The sequence below is a fragment of the Dermacentor variabilis genome, chromosome 2 (genome assembly GCF_050947875.1).
Source record: "Dermacentor variabilis isolate Ectoservices chromosome 2, ASM5094787v1, whole genome shotgun sequence".
In the NCBI taxonomy this organism is placed as follows: Eukaryota; Metazoa; Arthropoda; class Arachnida; order Ixodida; family Ixodidae; genus Dermacentor; species Dermacentor variabilis.
In genome coordinates this window covers 227,399,747-227,418,333 of record NC_134569.1, presented here as the reverse complement: position 1 = coordinate 227,418,333, position 18,587 = coordinate 227,399,747, and the positions used below count along the sequence as shown (strand labels likewise).

Sequence of the window (18,587 nt, the reverse complement as noted above, 5' to 3'; positions counted from 1 at the left end):
ATAGAACTTTCTTTTTACTGCCTCTAATTTTGTTATGTTAGTCATTGCATGAGGAAACCAGACTGTGTTCTCATATTCGAGAACTGGCCTAACGAACATTGTGTAGGCCAGTAGCTTTGTTGATGTCGTAGAGAGCGCAAGGCTTCTTTTGAGGAAGCATAATTTGCGTAATGCTCCTGCGGTGATATTCGAAATATCTTTATCCTACCTGGGGTCTGAGGTGTAACTCCCAGGTATTTATGTTCAACTTTAGTTAGTGGTATGCCATTAATCTCATATGCAAAGTTAGTCTTGTTTTTCTTGTTTATGGCCATGGCCACAGACTTTTTTACGTTAACCGACATCTGCCAATTAGAGCACCAAATAGCTAGGGTGTTGAGGGATGTATTAAGTGCAATGCGGTCGCTATAATTAGTGATTTTGCTATAAATACTGCAGTCGTTAATGATAGAATTTCTGTTGATGTTGGTTGTATAGATTATTTTGGTTTGAACAGTGCCAAAAAACGAGAACACAAAAGAATGCATAGCATTTTAACAGCTATCTTATTTTGAAATGAATACGTACATCACCTCTTTAGCAGAGAAGTGCCGTGATGTCACAATAATGCATGACACTCAGGTAATTCATAAAGCAAGACTACACCACTTCTGCACATTATGCATTATTACAATGTCACTGGCACTTTCCAGCAAAGGGCTGATGTACTTAGGTGAAAATATGTAAAAATGACACAGCAGGATAACAGATTGCTCTTTTTTTTTAAGTTTGGTTTTTATTAGTTCATTCATATATTATATACCGTATACACTCGAACCTTTATAGCAACACTGGTTTTGACAACATATATAGAATATCAATTAGCAGCTGTGGCAGAGTCATGGGCATCCGAAAAGGGGGGGGGGGAGCGGCAGCCCCCCCCCCTAGAATCTTGCACCTTTTTTTTTGCACCAGCAAAAAGCTACACAGCTTGATTAGCACACTCACGTCCTACATATCCATATGAAACATCTTCCAGGATTGTGAGTCAGCTTTGCATGTTACACACTATGACTAATTTTGCCGGTCATGTCACGGTAGTGAAAGACTCGCTTTCTTTCTTTCTTTTTTATTCATTTGTTCAAGACATTCCTTACAGAAATGCCTTGGGGGAAGCGACAAAAGGCACTGAACGTGCCTGACTGGGCCTCGCCACCCTTGGCAGCAGCAGTCACACAAGAACATAAATTGCATCAGAACATAAATTAGTCAGGCAAGAACATAAATTAATAACAAAAAGTATTGACTACACTAGGCTCAATTTGCAACACGGTAGAACTTAAACATCAATAAGTGTTTTTTTTTTTACATCAATAACATAAATACACATACAATCAGATACATTGTACAGGTATGTTGAAGCAATCGTCCAGGTACAGAAAATATATCGGACTTTCACAATGAAAAGCCAAGACACAGAGTATGCGGAAACCAACTGGGATCAGTCCGGCACGATTTTTAGTCTGCGTTAAGGAAAACATTTTTGAGCATTTTTCTGAAAATGTGCACTGAGGTAGCTGTAACGAGTGCTTCAGCAATTTCCGGATATTCGTTGAGAAGGTCTGGTATCATAAAGCTTAGTTTTTGATCGCGATATTTTGTACGAGAATGTGGCCTGGGTATTAAATTCTTTCGTAGGCAGTACGGACCAGGTTTCACTTGATATTTGGTTTGGATAGGTGTTGTTTGGTGCTGATGCAATATTTCCAGGGCCAATTTATATTTATACAATTTATGAATAGGCAGTATTTTATCTGATTTAAAAAAGGATCTAGTGTCTTCATAAAGTTCTAAATTTCCGATTGCACGCACCGCTCGCTTTTGCAAGCAAAAAAGACCGTCTAGGTTGGTCTTAGTCGCTTTTGACTATACTAAGAAACAGTAACATAACCGGGAATGAAATAGTGCGTAGTATATCTGCCTTTTCACCGCAGACGGGATATAATACCTCACTTTATTTAAGATTTCAACAGCTCACCCTAGCTCACTTCGGAGCTTGTCAACGTGAGGCGTCCATGAGAGGTTTTCTTGAAATGTCACCCCCAAAAATCTAACTGATACAGATTGTTCAATGGTAACGTTTTGAAATTTTAAATCTAAGTTTACAGTTGGGTGGTGTCCTCGCGGCCGGAAGAGTAAGTATTTCGTTTTGCTGATGTTTAACTGAAGTCTGTTAGATTGAAGCTACAAATCCAGACCTGTTAGCCATTCGTTAGCTCAATGAAATACCTCTCTTACATGAGCACCTGTGAAGAATACATTCGTATCGTCTGCGTATAAAATTAACTTTGTACTTTTGTTAATGTTTACATAATAAAAATAACGTTGGTTCTAGTAATGATCCCTGTAGTACACCAAATATTACAAATTTTATGTCTGAATTTACGCCATTTCTGCATGTGAATTGAGCTCTCGAAGTTAAGTAGCTTTTTATCAAAGACCAAGCTTTGCAGCGTATTCCATACGATGGCAATTTCTTTAAGAGCACATCGTGTTGGACACAGTCAAAAGCCTTTCTAAAATCTAGAAATATTCCCAGGGTAACTATTTTCCTTTCGATGTTGTCTAGTATGTGCTCCTTTATTTCAAGAAGTGCACTTTCAGACGACTTGTTTTTTCTAAACCCGAATTGTTCGCTTACTATTATATTGTTTGCCGTCAGAAAGCCAGAAAGTCTTTTATGTATTATGTTCTCCACTATCTTTGCAAAGATAGGAAGCACTGATATTGGTCTGTAATTGTTCTTGTCTTTAACGGAACCACCTTTATGCACTACGACCACACGGGCTAGCTTCATTGCGTCTGGGAACACCGCGGTCGAAAGAATAAGGTTGAGAATGTGCATAAGCGGGATGCTTACCATCGGCGCGACCGCTTTCAGTGGTCTAGCTTTAAAATCGTCAGCTCCAGCGGCGCAATCGTTTTTCAAAGCCAATATGACATCAGTTATTTCATATTGATCAGTGGGTGACATAAATATAGTATTTTGACAGTGTGTTTTCACAAAATGTTCACAAGGCATTTTGGCGCGGTCATCTGCCGAAGCACCGACATTAATAAAGTGTTCGTTAAACAAGTTTGCGACCTCCATGTCACTCATGGACTCACTTTCATACAAAACACGTTTTGGCGAACTTGTCTTTCCTATAATATCCCGGATCGCTTTCCATACAAGACGAGAATTTCCCACAATTTCAGAAAATTTTTTCATGTAGAATTCTCGTTTTGCTTTTTTGATATCAGCACTTAATTTGTTCCTCATTTTTTTAAATATTTGAAGATCACCTTCACATCTCGTGTCTAAAAACTTCTGGAAAAGTCTCTGCCTTTGTTTAATTCTGGTGTATGATTCATGTGATATCCAAGGTTTTCGTGTTTTCTTTTGTTTTTTAGGAGCTTTTAGCGGAAAGGAGGCATAGCAGGCAGAAGTAAAACACTTCAGAAAGACATTATAAGCAACATTTGGATCGTTTTCTTTTATGACACTATACCATTTCTGTTGTTCCATGAGTTCTTTAAACCTTAACATGTTTTGTTCCGAGCAGTCTCTAACCAGTGTTTCTTTTACTAATGTATGCTTTTGTTTCGATGGTATTAAACAATAAATTGGTAAATGATCGGTAAGGCAACAAGTGGTTACACCTGACTTCACTTCACCAGGGCAAAAGCTTGTAATGCACAGGTCTAATATCGTTTCAGTACTTGAGGTGACACGGGTAGGCTCATTAATTACATTTGTACACCCATATGATTCGAAAAGTTCTCTGAAATGCAAGAAGGTAGTATTATTTTCAGAAGCATCTATATTAAAGTCGCCGACAAAAACACATTCACGGTTGATTTTAATACTACGCATAAATACTCCTTCTGCAAACTGCATAAATTCACTTATATACCCAGATGGCAGTCGGTACACGACAGCAAGAATTATGTTATAGCAGTGAATAAAAACACAGCGAGTCATGTCACGGTAGTGAAAGACTCGCTGTGGTGGCTTTTGAAGACAGTGAACAATTTTGAGAGAAAAGTTTGGCATTTTCTTTCAAGGCGAAGCTTTCTCTGGCTTTTCCTTTTACGCTGCTGTTTTTTTGGCAAGCCACGTCAGGGTGGTGTTGCAGAGCATATACATGGCAGAAGCGTGGAAGAGAGGATAGGCAATGTAAAAAACTCATTTAGACCTTTCCATCACGTGGCATGAGCACAATGCCCTCTGGAGCGCCCTGGATGTCGCTACATTATCTTATTGACAGGTGTAATTATCCGTGAACCCCCTCAAAAGCATTGCAGAAACTGCAGCGCTTACCTTTATACTAATGTGCCAGTTCTGATGAGAAGTACATAGAATGATAGAGAGGAAAGGGGATAGGAGGCAGTTTATAGGCATAACCAATGCAGTAGCAAAATGAGTGAATAACAGCTTTGCCACTCTTCACTTGCAGTTCCCATACAAGGAAAGGGGGAGAGGAAAGAGATGATGTGAGAAAGCAAGGAAACAGCAGTTGCGGGCAAACTGAAGTTATGGTATGGTACACTTCTGCTATTTCTGAAAAATAAGCACCATGCAAATTTGTAAAGCGGACAACTGACGCAGGGGGTCCAGATGCAAAGCCGCATTAAAGCATCATAGGGTCTAGGAGACACTGCGGAAGCAGACACACATCAAGTGAACACTTCTACGCCCACCGCGATAGCTATGCGGCTATGGCATTGGTTGACGATGCGGGTTCAATCCCCACCGCAGCAGCCGGATTTCGACATAAGCGAAATACGAAAATAGTCGACCACTTAGATTTAGGTGCACGTTAAAGAACACCAGGGTATCAAAATTAATCCAGAGTCCGCCACTACAGCCTGCCTCATAATCCAGCTGTGGTTTTGGCACATGCAGCCCCATAATTAAAGTTTAACACTGCTGCCACAATGCAATGTGCCATGTGAGGCAGTAATAATGCTCAACCCTTTCAGAGATTATGAACAATGGTGCACAACATTGCCTCAAGCAAACATGTCTCTCTCTGTGTTCTGTGCACTATGCAGACAAACAGCACTGGTGCACGTGAGGTAATGTTTAACATCAACTCAACCTTCTCGTATTGGAATAAATGATGAAGAAATTACACATTCACCATCAAATTCACTGCTAATTATTGTCAATGAAAGCAAACAGCATAGAAAGCTTCCCTTACATTAATTTCAGCAGTGCGTGGGATCCTTATATTTTTCTGAACTCAAATATATTCATGCAGTCTTATCGCGAGAACTTCAGTTTTCGCATAAACTGCTGGCTAAATCTAGGAAAAAATCTTGACCGCTAACTTAGTACGAAGAGTGTAACACCTTTCTTTAGCGTCACATCTCCTTGTAGACCCTCCTCGCCAAAATGCAGTCCACCCCCACCACCCAAACCTCCAAACCAAATCTGTAAATCTGCTCCTCAAAAACGTGTTAGAGGGGCCAGTAGTAGAGAGGCCAGTAGTACCCATATTATGCAAGCCATTTCAATGGGATTAAGATAGCACCACATAGTTATTTTGGTCCCCAGTAACTGAAACTGGGGGCAAGTTTGGTGCATCGTTATCTATCTAAAAAGGATAGCTAATTAAATATGCTTTTTCTATTACTGCAAGAGCTTAATACACAACACTGCACGCCTTGCTTCGTGTTCTGTCTATGAGAGTGACTCAAGTGCTTCAAATGAATGTAAACAATGTAAACACGGAGAAAGCCGCACTGTCATCTGGAACTGGTCGGTTGAGTCATGGGACACCTCACATGGGGAGAGGATGATCGACCGGATCAACATGTCAACGCTGCGCATTGAAGTCCGTGATGAAGTTCTGCGACTCAGAAGCCCCTTGATTCAGAGAACCCAATTTGTGCACCCTTTACATGCAGGCGGGAGCTGTCGGAAGCTTAATCCACCAACCCCGTAGATATGGCCGGTCCGCACATTCCTCTCATGTACACCCACCTGTCTTTTCAGACGGCCACGCAAAGTAGAATCATAACATGGGTTTCTTGGAAAGTAAGCCCCTGCACGTGTCCGCATCTCCGTGTGCGTTTGCGTGATTCAGTGTTCTTAAGTGCCCAGCTGTTAACGGAGCTGAGAACAACCAGCACAGCGGATGAGGGAGCGACAAGCGGCAAGCAGTGTGCGGTTACTCGACAGTGCAGGTGTGCCAGCGAGATCAAGTGAGGTGTATGAAGTTGTGAGCGTGTATTTTAGCTTGTATATAGATTTTCCTTGTAAATATATCCTTTTTGTGTTTTTAATGTGTGTGCTTAACTGTCTTTACAATCAATGTGCATATATTTTCATATGCTATCGACCACGAGGAACTCCCTAGCCAGCTTTGCCTTGCGCAGTACCAAATGATGGAGATCCAACGCTTTTTCAAGCGAGTGTCTGACAAAGTGTTATCCAGCTACCCGGCCGAATCTTCTAGTGTGCCATGTGACAACGTTGCAGCATTTCACCAGAGTGATGCAAACTTTCATCAGCGGACAGTCACTGAGGTTGTGGACTCCATGAAAGGGACTCCTCCAACAGTGAGCTCCTGTGACGTAGTAAGCCATGATAATTCCCTTTCTCCTAGCTTGAGATTAAATTGCGGTGACAATAGAAAGAAAGCAAATAACTTGACTGAAGAATATAACTTTGGAGAGTTTCTAGGCAAAGCTAAACACACTGGCATCCCGTACTGTTTGAAGTTACGCCTTTTTACTAATCCATGGTTACTAAATGTTACATACAACTTTAGTAAAGATGCAGCACATGACAAGGGGTCTTTTTGCTACTAATGGCTGGCGGTATGTCCTTTGGCATGTGCACTCTGCGACAGCGAAAGACAGCCTTTGTCGTTTCTGCGTCACTTTTCCTCTAAATGTTCACCGGTATATTCAAGGCAGTATCATTGTGCACGCTTGTATATACAAAAAAAAAAATGCACAAGGCGTGAAGGGATCATGCAAAATCCCAATGGCATCAGGTGGCTGTGGCAGCCTCACAGAACTTTATCGATGTGGTGACAGGAGGCAGCTGCCCCTTGTACAGCAGCTGAACAGAGCACTGCACGAACAAGTTGCTTCCCGCGAGAAACTACTTTCGATACTTTCCACTATTATCTCTCGTGCAATGCATGCCTCGCCAACTTGCGGGAAGCAGTCTGACAGCGGAGTCTCCAATGATCGCCTTGACTTCAGGGTAGAAGCTGTAGATACTTGACTTCAGGAACATTTCACTTCTGCTGGCAATGTGAAATGCACTTTTTCCGAGTCCAGAACGAGATCATGACAATCTGTGGCGACATCCTGAGAGAGCAAATAGTAGCTGAAGCTAACACAGTGTTTGCTTTTTCCATGCTAGCAACGAAACTGCAGATATTACAGGAACAGAGCAGACGTTTATAGGCATTCGCTTCGTTGATAAGGTGGGAACCAATGTTTGCGTTTGAGAACAGCTTATGGGATTTGTTGAGCTGCGGCAGCTGAACTCCACTTACATCGCCGCTACAATCTTCAAGTTTTTGACAGATGCCGGGCTCATTCTTTCAAAGCACATTGGACAGAGGTATGATGGATGCTCTACAATGGCTAAAAAGAAGCTGGAGTGAAATGAATAATACAGAAATAGCTTCCAAAGGAACTATTTTTCCACTGTGCAAATCACAAACTAAATATCGTGTCAGCAACTTGAACAAGGTCTCTCAAATTCGAAATGCAATAGGGATCATCAAACAAACCATCAACCTCTTCTGTGAGAGCGTGCTCTGAAGGAAATTGGCGCCCAACATTCCGATGCTGTGTGAGACAAGATGGTCTGCCACTGGATTAACACTCAAGAGAGCAGTTCTCTGAGATCAGGAAAAGAGCAAGTGGGGCAGCCTACCGCTAAAACGTGTTGATATCTGTACCGAGACAAGTCTCTCGTAAGGCCCACCGTAAAAACTACGAGATTCAGTCGCCAGAGGAATACTATCGCATGGCAATATGTGTGTCCTACTTGGACTCTGTTACTGCTTCTTTGGTTCGCCACTTTTCTTGAAGCAATGCGAAGAGCTTCATACTTCAGCTGCATCCAGCAAAAACGAAGTATTTGAGCCGTGTTGAGTTTGCTGTCCTTGCTGAAGAACTTTAAGGATTTTATTGCATCAAAAGTGTCAAGGAAGATGGCATCACTTGGTACGAGATGTGGTGCAACAAAACTGGGGACTCTTATGAAATAACTTACTCTTAACTTCTGCTCCAGGCCTAGACATCCTTCCCCACTGTCGCAGAAACCACTGAGGAAGCTCTGGCTTTGCCAGTTACCACCTGCACTGTCGATTGCTCCTTCAGTGCAGTGAGGAGAGGGAAAACCTGGCTACGCTCAACAATGACAGATGACAGGCTGGACAGCCTCTGAGCGATGAGCGTGCACCGAGAGCACGTAATGAAACATGAGAATGCCTTTATCACTCGTGTCATCCCACAATTTGCTCAGAAAAACCTGAGGTGCCTGCAGCTGCTATTCAAGGAAGACTGACTGACTGCAATTATACATGCTGGTGAACATATTGTCACGCACTAAGGCAAGAATAAGCAGCAGTATCAGCAGCCAGACACGAAAATGTCAGACACAAGAAGGACGGTTTTCCAGCTGGCGCAAGATCCTTGACTTCGTCGTCTTCAATCACCATTTTTGCTGGGCACGCAACGCTGGCTCAAAACACCAGGTGGCATTATTCCCCCTCCCAATGGAGCATCGACTCGATGTTCAAACACAAAATGTACATGGAAACCACACAAATTGGGTAAGACAAAAAAAAAAAAAAAAAGTGGAGGGGGGGGGAACACGCTAGCACACATACGGAAATGCACACGGAAAAATGTGTTCTGTGGTCAAGAACAAAAAAAAAAAAAAAAAAAACGCTTCGCAGTTCTTTGGAGGAAGACGCAACGACAGCAAAAAAAAAAAAAAAGAAGGTTGTTTCACTAGTACACTTCACCGTGTAAAATACGGCTTGAGGCGGACTACATGTATAGTCTCTGCGTGCGGTAAACATCGCTTGGGCGATGGCAGGTCTCCATCTGGAATCACTTCATAGTTCACGTCGCTTACACGCCTTAGTACTGTGTATGGTCTGAAGTACTTGCTGAGGAGTTCCTCGCTGAGGCCTCGCCGTCTAATGGGTGTCCAAACCCAAACTTGATCACCAGGCTCATAGGTCACTTGTCGATGGTGGAGATTGTACCTTATTGCATCGGTACACTGCTGCTGTCTTATGTGCACGCAGGCCAGTTGACGTGCTTCCTCAGCGCGCTGAATGTACCCCTCGACGTCAGGAGCTAACTGGTCGAGCTGGTCGGTATCTTCATATGGAATCATGGCGTCTAGCATAGTTTGGACATCTCGACCTAAACGAGGCGGAATGGCGGGAAGCACGTAGTTTCCTGCGTGGCAGTGTTGTATGCAAACGTTACGTACGGTAGGATTTCATCCCACGTTTTGTGCTGCACATCCACGTACATAGCGATCATGTCTGCCAGTGTTTTGTTTAGTCTTTCTGTCAAGCCGTTCGTCTGAGGGTGGTATGCAGTGGCCTTTCAATGACTCGTGTAACTCAGCTTGAAGATGTCGTCCAGAAGCTTTGCCGTAAATGCCGTCCGTTGGTCAGTGATGATGAATGACGGTGCGCCATGCCGAAGCACAATGTGATGCATAAAAAAACTGGGCAACTTAAGATGCTGTCCCGCGTGGTAGTGCCTTCATCTCAGCGTAACGCGTCAAGTAGTCAGTTGTGACAATAATCCACTTATTGCCGGAGGAAGACAAGGGAAATGGTCCAAGAAGGTCCATTCCAACTTGATCAAACGGCGTACGGGGAGGGTCGATGGGTTGTAGAAGGCCTGCAGGCTTGACGGGTGGTGACTTGCGGCGCTGGCATTCACGGCATCCTTTCACGTAGTGTTTGACGCAAGCAGTCAGTCTAGGCCAGTAGTACAGTTGCCGTACCCTGTCCAGAGTCCTTGAGTAGCCCAAGTGACCAGATGTCGGCTCGTCGTGGCAGGCTAATAGATGTTGTCGGGAAGGGCTTGAGGAACTACTAGCAGAAGTGGTTTGTCGCCGGCACCTGTGTTTCTTTTGTATAAGATGCCCCCTCATAGGCAAAATGACGACAACCGTCGCGAAAGTGGGCGAGGAATTATGAAAGCAGTTTTCTCGCGGTCACGCTCATCTACTTCAATTTGCCAGTAGCCACTTTTCAGATCGATAGAGGAGAAATACTTCGCGTGCCTCAGCCTGTCCAGAGAATGGTCGACACGAGGCAACAGGTACACGTCTTTCTTTGTGACGTTGTTTAGCTTCCGGTAGTCTACACAAAATCGAAGCGTGCCATCTTTCTTTTTAACAAGAACGACTGGCGATGACCAGGGACCGCATGAAGGCTGGATTACGCTGTCTTGAAGCATTTCCTTCACCTGCATTTGAATAGCATGTCGTTCGGTCGGGGAAACACGATAAGGCTGTTGCTGTATGGGGGGCACGTCGTCATAGGTGATGATATGGTGTTTCGTAATCGATGTTTGACGTACCTCCGACGACCGTGAAAAGCAAGAGTGGAACTCAAGCAACAGCTCGCGCAGGGGTTGTCTGTTCTCTTCAGGAAGCGTTGGACTAATGTCGACGTTGCGTAGAGGTGCTTCAGCAGTGCCGATTGCCTCGGAAACAAAACACTCAGTGACATCGGCGATCGGGTCGGCGTAGGCAATGACAGTACCGGGGAAAAGGTGCCGGTGTTCGTAGCTGAAGTTGGTGACAAGAACCTCACAGTGGCCATCGTGGAGATCGACAAGGCTTCTTGCTACGCAAACACTATGAGAAAGCAGGAGAGAGCGATTGCTTTCTACGACAGCTTCACCGTGTATGAGCTTGTCACATGCCACTTGAACCACGACACTTGCATGCGGTGGTAACGTGACAACGTCATCGATGACACGAAGAGATGCTCGAGCGTGGGTGGTGTTGGTCGTCGCTGTGGCGCTCTTTGCCGAGAAAGTGACGAGGCATTGTCGAATGTTGATGATAGCGCCATGCTCCCTGAGAAAGTCCATGCCGATGATTAGGTCTCGAGAACACTGAGGGAGAATGCTCAAACTGGCAACAAACGTAGATCCGCGAATCTGTATTCGTGCCGTGCACATGCCGAGTGGTGTGATGATGTGCCCGCCAGCTGTACGAACTGGCGTTTGATTCCAAGGCGTGGTCACTTTCTTCAGAAGGGTGGCCAGTTTTTCGCTGATTATAGAATAATCCGCTCCAGTGTCCACTAAAGCAGTCAATTCACGACCGTCAAGCAGTACAGGAATGTCTAAAGAAATTTTTCCGTAATCAGCAGGTACTGTCGTCGTCGATGTATCGTCGGTCCACGTACGCGTCAGTAGGGGTCCTTGAGCACGTCCAGACTGAGTGGCCTCGCCCCCAGAGGTCGCTGTGGTTATTTTTCCCATTGTGGGCTGGGCGACCGACCCTGCACCATGCTTGAATACGTACGGCGAGTCGGAGAAAACCGCTGCGGCGAAGAGGAGCGTGAATGGTGTGAAGCTGATGGAGATCCGCGCTGCTGGGCAACGTATTCTTCAATTTCAGGAGGATGCTGGCCGAACCTAGGTCGCGGCGAGTTTGTTGAGAATCCGCGTAGTCCGAGCTCTCGATAGGAGCACTGTCGGTAGACATGCCCAGCTTCGCCACAGCGAAAGCAAAGGGGACGGCGATCAGGTGCCCGCCACATGGCTTATTTCCTCGGGGCCTGTCGGTGGTCCTGGTAATACGAGACAGCTTGGACGGGCTCTAGCATGGCCGGGCGCGCAGCACGAAGCGGGGAGGGAGGTGGGGCAGGTTGCCTCAAGGCTTGCGAATATGACATATGTGGGCTGTCATTGCTTAGCGGTCGAGCTTCTGTGTTGAAGGGTGGTTCTCTTAGCGCATGCTGGACTTCGTCACGGAGAACGCTGGACAAGGAGCTGAGCGTCGGCTGTGAAGGTACCAACAGATTCTGGAGTTCTTCGCGGATCACGGAACGAATGAGCTCTCGAAAGAAATCGACGTGACCCCCGAGAGCTCCGAAGAAGTCCGTAGGTGAGGCAGTGTTCACTTGGCGTTCGTATGATGGTGTCCGCTGGCAAAGAATCTGCTCCATGGTGATGGCCTCGGAAAGAAATTCTGACACAGTCTTGGGAGGACTGCGCACGAGACCGCTGAACAGCTGCTCTTTCACTCCGCGCATCAGGTACCGCACCTTCTTTTCTTCTGACATGCTGGGGTCGGCTCGTCGAAAGAGACGCGTCATGTCCTCGACGTACATTGCGACACCCTCGTTCGGCATTTGTATACGGGACTGGAGATAACGCTCAGCTCGCTCTTGGCGATCAGGGCTCGCATACGTCTCAAGAATCCGGCGTTTGAATTCTGCCCATGAAGTTAAGGCGTCTGCACGGTTCTCGTACCAAACATGTACGCCATCGTTAAGGCTGAAATAGACGTTTTTCAATTTGTCTGCATCATCCCACTTGTTGAACGCGGCAACACGTTCATAGTGCACCAGCCAATCTTCAACGTCCTTATGTATGGCGCCGTGGAAGGGATTCGGCGTTCGCGGATTGAATAGCGCACAATGAATCAGCGTTGTGCCTTCCATACCGGTTGGGGTGGTCGGAGCTGCCATTCTCTCTGGGAGGAGTCCAAACTCAGGGACTTGTCCACGGATCCTTCTGCTGGCGCGGTGTACAGGCGTAACCACCGGTACGGGGCTGGAGCTCCTGCTGCCCGAAGGGGTTTGGTGCATAGATTAGATTACCCCGCACCTCTACCAGTTTGTCACGCACTAAGGCAAGAATAAGCAGCAGTATCAGCAGCCAGACACAAAAATGTCAGACACAAGAAGGACGGTTTTCCAGCTGGCGCAAGATCCTTGACTTCGTCATCTTCAATCACCGTTTTTGCTGGGCACGCAACGCTGGCTCAAAACACCAGGTGGCAATATTGTGCTGTGTGCTGGCGACCAGTTCGCATCAGTCGAGAACCGCACGGAGCGAGACTAATCACTCTTTTCTCGAAGTGATAGTAACATTAAGCATATTGCTTTAAGTTTAATTTGTTGCTCATTAATAAAATTCAACGTACCTTTCCAAGCATTGCAATAATTTGCCATTTCTATATATTTTTTTTTTTCATGTGCGCAGTTTAGACCACAAATAGTGCTTTTTTGATGCTAACGTGCCTCCTCCACCCCTGCAAAAAGTTCTGCAGATGCCCTTGGGCACAGTGAACATTTTTGTTTGTTCTATAGTAAAATGAAAAGCTTACTACAATGTTAACATGCCGCATTATTGGTGATAACAATTAAACATGGCTGCTGGATGCCAAACAAAATATATGCATGAAATAATCATATTGCTACGGAATAGTATTTCCAATGACGAAGAGGCGAGCAGTAAAAAGACAACGATGATTGGAGGCTAGTGCGGGCTGTTGCCTCTTGGCCAAGTGCGGCGTACTACATTGTAAATATACTTGTATATAGCTTTTCATCCGCGTCTTCTTATGTAACATATCTGGTGGAGGTGGACGTTCCCTGTACCTCATCACGGAGCTTCGCAGTGGACGGTACGTCGAGCCTTCCTTCATGGCTCCCGGAGATGACAACTCGACTCAGCCGCCTCCGACACCTGCTGCCACTTCGATGACCTACATCACTCTCCCTACTCCTCGTGATCCTGGCGTATTCTCTGGCAAAGATGGGGAAGACGTCAATGACTGAATCAGCCTGTACAAACACGTCAGCCGCAATAACCGGTGGGACCCTACTATCATGCTCGCCAAAGCAGTCTTTTACCTCGGTGGCACACCTCGAGTTTGGTTTCGGGCACATGAAGAAGAGCTCACCAGTTGGGATTCGCTCAAGCAAAAGCTCCGAGACTTGTTCGGCAACCCCTATGGTCACCAACTTGCCACGCAGAAGGCGCTTTCTGGCCGTGTGCAGACGTCAACAGAGCCCTATGTCACGTACATTCGGACGTCTTGGCTCTGTGCCGCAAAGTTGATGCACACATGACTAAGTCAGACAAGGTATCCCACATCCTCAAAGGCATTGCCGATGACGGCTTCAACTTGCTCGTATTCAACAATGTTGCGACGTAGGATGCAGTTATAAAAGAGTACCGCCGCATGGAACTTGCTAAAAGCCGACGTATCGACCAGCAGTTTGCCCGTTTGCCCAACACCCCAGAGACATCTTCCTGTGCCAACGCTCCTCGTCGCAACAACACTGGCGATATTACCAGGATCATCTAGCTTGAGATTGAGGCTGCCTATCCAGCTGCCTTTGACTCCAGCCCCACCAACGCACCTGCCGTCACGGTTTCCCTGATCCAGGCAGTTGTCCGCCAGGAGTTCGAAAACATGGGTCTTCACACCATCTGCTCGGCCCATCGCCCTGATACCCACCCGGCTCCTTCGATTCCGCCCCGTCCCGCATCTTCTTACCCACTACGTTTCCGCAACCCATCTGAATGGTGCAATGCTGATGACAAGCCCATTTGTTTTCACTGCTGTCGAATCGGGCACATTTCTCGGCACTGTCACAGTCGCTGGACTTCCCGGAACCAGTCTGCTTATACTGCCTACTCTCGCCCCTCAGGTGGCCCTTCTCGTCCCTATGCCGCACGCTTCGATAATGCCGCCACAGATTCTTCTGCGCCGAACCGCCCCTATTCTCGTTCACCTTCGCCCCAACGATGACAATCTCGCTCTCCTCCCAGCCCCGTCGCTCCTCTTCGCCGCCTCCCTTCGGGCGCCGCTCCCAGCTGGAAAACTAGATGATGCAGCGCCTCGAGGTGACGCTGCATTGCTCCCTATGCCGCCAAATCCTCCACTGGCGTTGCCCACTCATCTGAGCCTTCTTGACATGCAAGTCGACGGTGTTTCTGCATCTGCTCTTATAGACACCGGGGCGCATTTGCGGTAATGAGCGCTGACCTTCGTAACTGCCTAAAGAAAATAATCACGTCCGCCACGACGCCTGTTGTTCGTGTCGCCAATGGCGGAACAGCCCCCGTAATTGGTATGTGTGCCGCACGTGTCTCCTTCGCCGATCGCTCCACAATTGTGCTATTCACAGTCATCGCCCACTGTCCCCACGACATCATCCTCAGCTTAGACTACCTCTCCGCACATTCTGCTCTGATCGATTATTGCGCCAGTACTCTCCACTTTGACCTGCCCGTTCTGGATCCCGCTGAACCACACCCCAGTCGCCTCAGTTCCATCGACTTCATTCCCTTGCCACCTTTGGCACTGACTTACGTTGACTTAGTGTCATCCCCACCAGTGCCCGACAGTCACTACATTGTGGCTCCTATGCAAGACGTCCTACTTACACATGGGATCACAGTACCTCATACTGTTTTATCTATTACGGCGAACTGCGGCTCCTATGCAAGACGTCCTACTTACACAAGGGATCCAGTTCCTCATATCGTTTTATCGATTACGGCAAACTGCGTCTGCCTGCCAGTGGTCAATTTTGGCTTGACGACACAAGTGCTGCCACGCGGTATGTCTCTGGCCCAGCTTTGCTCATTCGAGGATCACTCAATAGCATCTATTGCAGTAGACGACAATTCAGCCGATCCTCCACTACCATCGCAGTCGGCAACTTGTACCATCGCCGACTTACAGAAAATGATTGCGCCCAGCATGCCATCCGAGCACGCTCGTGAGCTCTACCGTGTTCTGTTTTCCTACCACAATATTTTTTACTTTAACGATCGTCCTTTGGCCCAAACTACAGCTGTTAAACATCACATTAATACTGGAGATGCCCCTCCTATTCATTGCCGCCAGTATCGAGTGACGCCAGCTGAGCATCAAGTTATTCACGCAGAAGTTCGCAAAATGCTTGCCAAGAACATCATAGAACCATCATGTTAGTTAGTTAATTCGGGTTTAATGGCGCAAAAGCGACTAAGGCCATGCTGCGCCAGTCACAGGACAGTATAAGATCTAATGTTAAGGTAGTTATAGCTGTGTTACCTTAAAGTCGATGTAGATAATTGGTTTCACCTAAAAACTGGAACAGGTTGGTGAATGGCACTAGTGGATCATCGCCTAATATTAAAGCAGGGTGCAGAGGTATATGTAAGTGATACAAATTTTTGAAATGTTTCCGTCTCTGTGTTTCAGTGTGTGGGCATGATATAATGATGTGGGTTACTGTGAGTGTTTCGTGACATTTCTCGCATGTTGGTGGACTTTCGTTTCGAAGTAAAAAATTGTGTGTTAGATGCGTGTGTCCAATTCGAAGTCGACATAACATTACCTCATAGAATCGTTCTTGGTGAGTGCATGATTTCCACTCGTGAAGCAGGGGTTTAGTTATATGTAATTTGTTATTTACGCACGAGTTCCATTCTTGTTGCCATTTTGATGCTAGGGCCTTACGAACCGCTCTGATGCTGTCTTTGTATGGAAGTGTTATGTGTGTGATGCTTTTGTGCGCTGCCATGGATGCGCTTCTATCTGCAGCTTCATTCCCTGCTATCCCAACATGGCTTGGGACCCAGCAGAATCGTATGGTTCCTTCGTATTTCTTGTTAAACACTATGTTTGAGATATCCCCAAGCAGGGGTTCAGACGCGGAGTTTAAGTTAAGGGCTCTTAGGGCACTTAACGAGTCGGTATAAATAACAGCATTCTTCTGCTTGTCGGAAGTAATTTTTTTAACTGCCATCCATATCGCATAAACTTCGGCGGTAAAGACTGAAGAAAAATTATTTATGCGAATGCTATTTTCCCAATGTTTTGTTACGATCCCGACACCTACGTATTCTTGTGTTTTAGAGCCATCAGTGTAAAATTCTGTGTAATTTTTATATTTTTCTTGGATAGCTCGAAACTCCTGTATTATATGCTCTTGTGGAATGTCTTTTTTCTTTATATGTGTTAACGTCCAGTCACACAGCTGTGTAAAATTGCACCACGGGGGCAATCTTGGTGGCCTTTCGGCAACCTGCAGGGCTTCGGGAGGAACATCATAGGTCTGACAATATTGTTCATGTCTTAAGATGAGTGGCCGAATTATGTTTGGTTTATTTGTGTAGTGTATTCGTGATTGGCACTGTGTTACGATGTTGTAGCATATATGTTGTGGTGATGACCGAATTCTTAGTACATAGCAAAGTGTAAGTTGCGCTCTGCGGTGCTGTAATGAAGGCTCATTAGCGTCAACGTATAAACTTTGTACAGGCGATGTCCTGTAGGCACCGCTCGCCAGTCGTAGGCCAAGATTGCGAACTGGATCAAGTCGCTTAATGTAGGACTGCCTAGCTGCACCATAAACTACACTGCCGTAGTCGAGGATGCTACGTACGAGGGATCGGTATATACGTAGTAGACATGTTCGGTCAGATCCCCAGTGCTTATGTGATAAAACCTTTAGGATATTTAGCGCTTTGTTTGCTTTAATTTTGGTTGCGTTAATGTGGGCCAGGAAGTTCAGTTTAGTGTCAAACGTTACGCCTAGAAATTTATAGTGTTCTTTGACCGGTAGCGTTGTACCATGCAATGTGAGACCTGGAGTACACTGTAACCCTCGCTTCTGGGAAAAGAGAACTGTAACAGTTTTGTGTGTTGAGAACCGGAAACCATTTTTGTTGGCCCATTGTGTAAGATTATTTATTGTTATTTGTAGTTGTCGTTCACAGGTGGGTAAGCTTGAGGCGCGGCAAGCCATTTGCAAATCGTCGACATATATTGAGTGCATAACAGATGATGGGATGATCTTATTTACCGAGTTCATTTTGACTATGAAGAGCGTCGTGCTCAGAATGCAACCTTGTGGAACGCCATTTTCTTGTGTGAATGTGTGCGAGAGTGTTGTGCCGAGACGTACTTGAAATGTTCGGTTTGACATGAAATCGCATAGACAATTTAGCATTCTTCCGCGAATTCCCATGTCAGCCAGGTCTCTCAAAATTCCGTATCGCCATGTGGTATCGTATGCCTTTTCAAAATCAAAGAAAACCGCGAGGCAGTATTGCTTGTGAAGAAACGCGTCACGGATTTCTTGCTCTAGTCGCACGAGATGGTCAGTGGTGGAACAGCCCTTTTTGTATCCGCACTGGTGTTTGTCTATTAGGTTTCTTGTTTCTAGGATGAATGCGAGTCTTATGTTTATAATGCTCTCATAAGATTTGGCTAGACAACTTGTTAGTGCAATGGGTCTATAGCTGCTAGGGGATGTAGCGGGTTTACCAGGTTTTAGAAAAGGAACTACCACTGCTTTTTTCCAATCTGTGGGCATTACTCCAGACTCCCATATCTTATTGAAAAATTTAAGAAGGGCCCCTACCGATGCTTGGGATAGGTGTGCCAGCATTGTGTAGTGCACACGGTCAGGACCTGTTGCCGTTTTTTTACCAGCAGAGAGGACTCTGTTCAATTCGTGTATTGTGAGGGGTTTATTGTACATTTCAGCTGAAGCCCCAGTGGTAGGCAGCCTCTCTTTCTC

At 45.8% G+C, this 18,587-nt stretch overlaps 1 protein-coding gene across 1 annotated transcript in view; it reads right to left on the bottom strand.

The window, feature by feature from the left end:
• The window catches only part of LOC142573134 (ATPase WRNIP1-like), a 101,205-nt gene that overhangs the window by 53,065 nt on the left and 29,553 nt on the right, over positions 1-18,587 (bottom strand). The window lies entirely within an intron of this gene.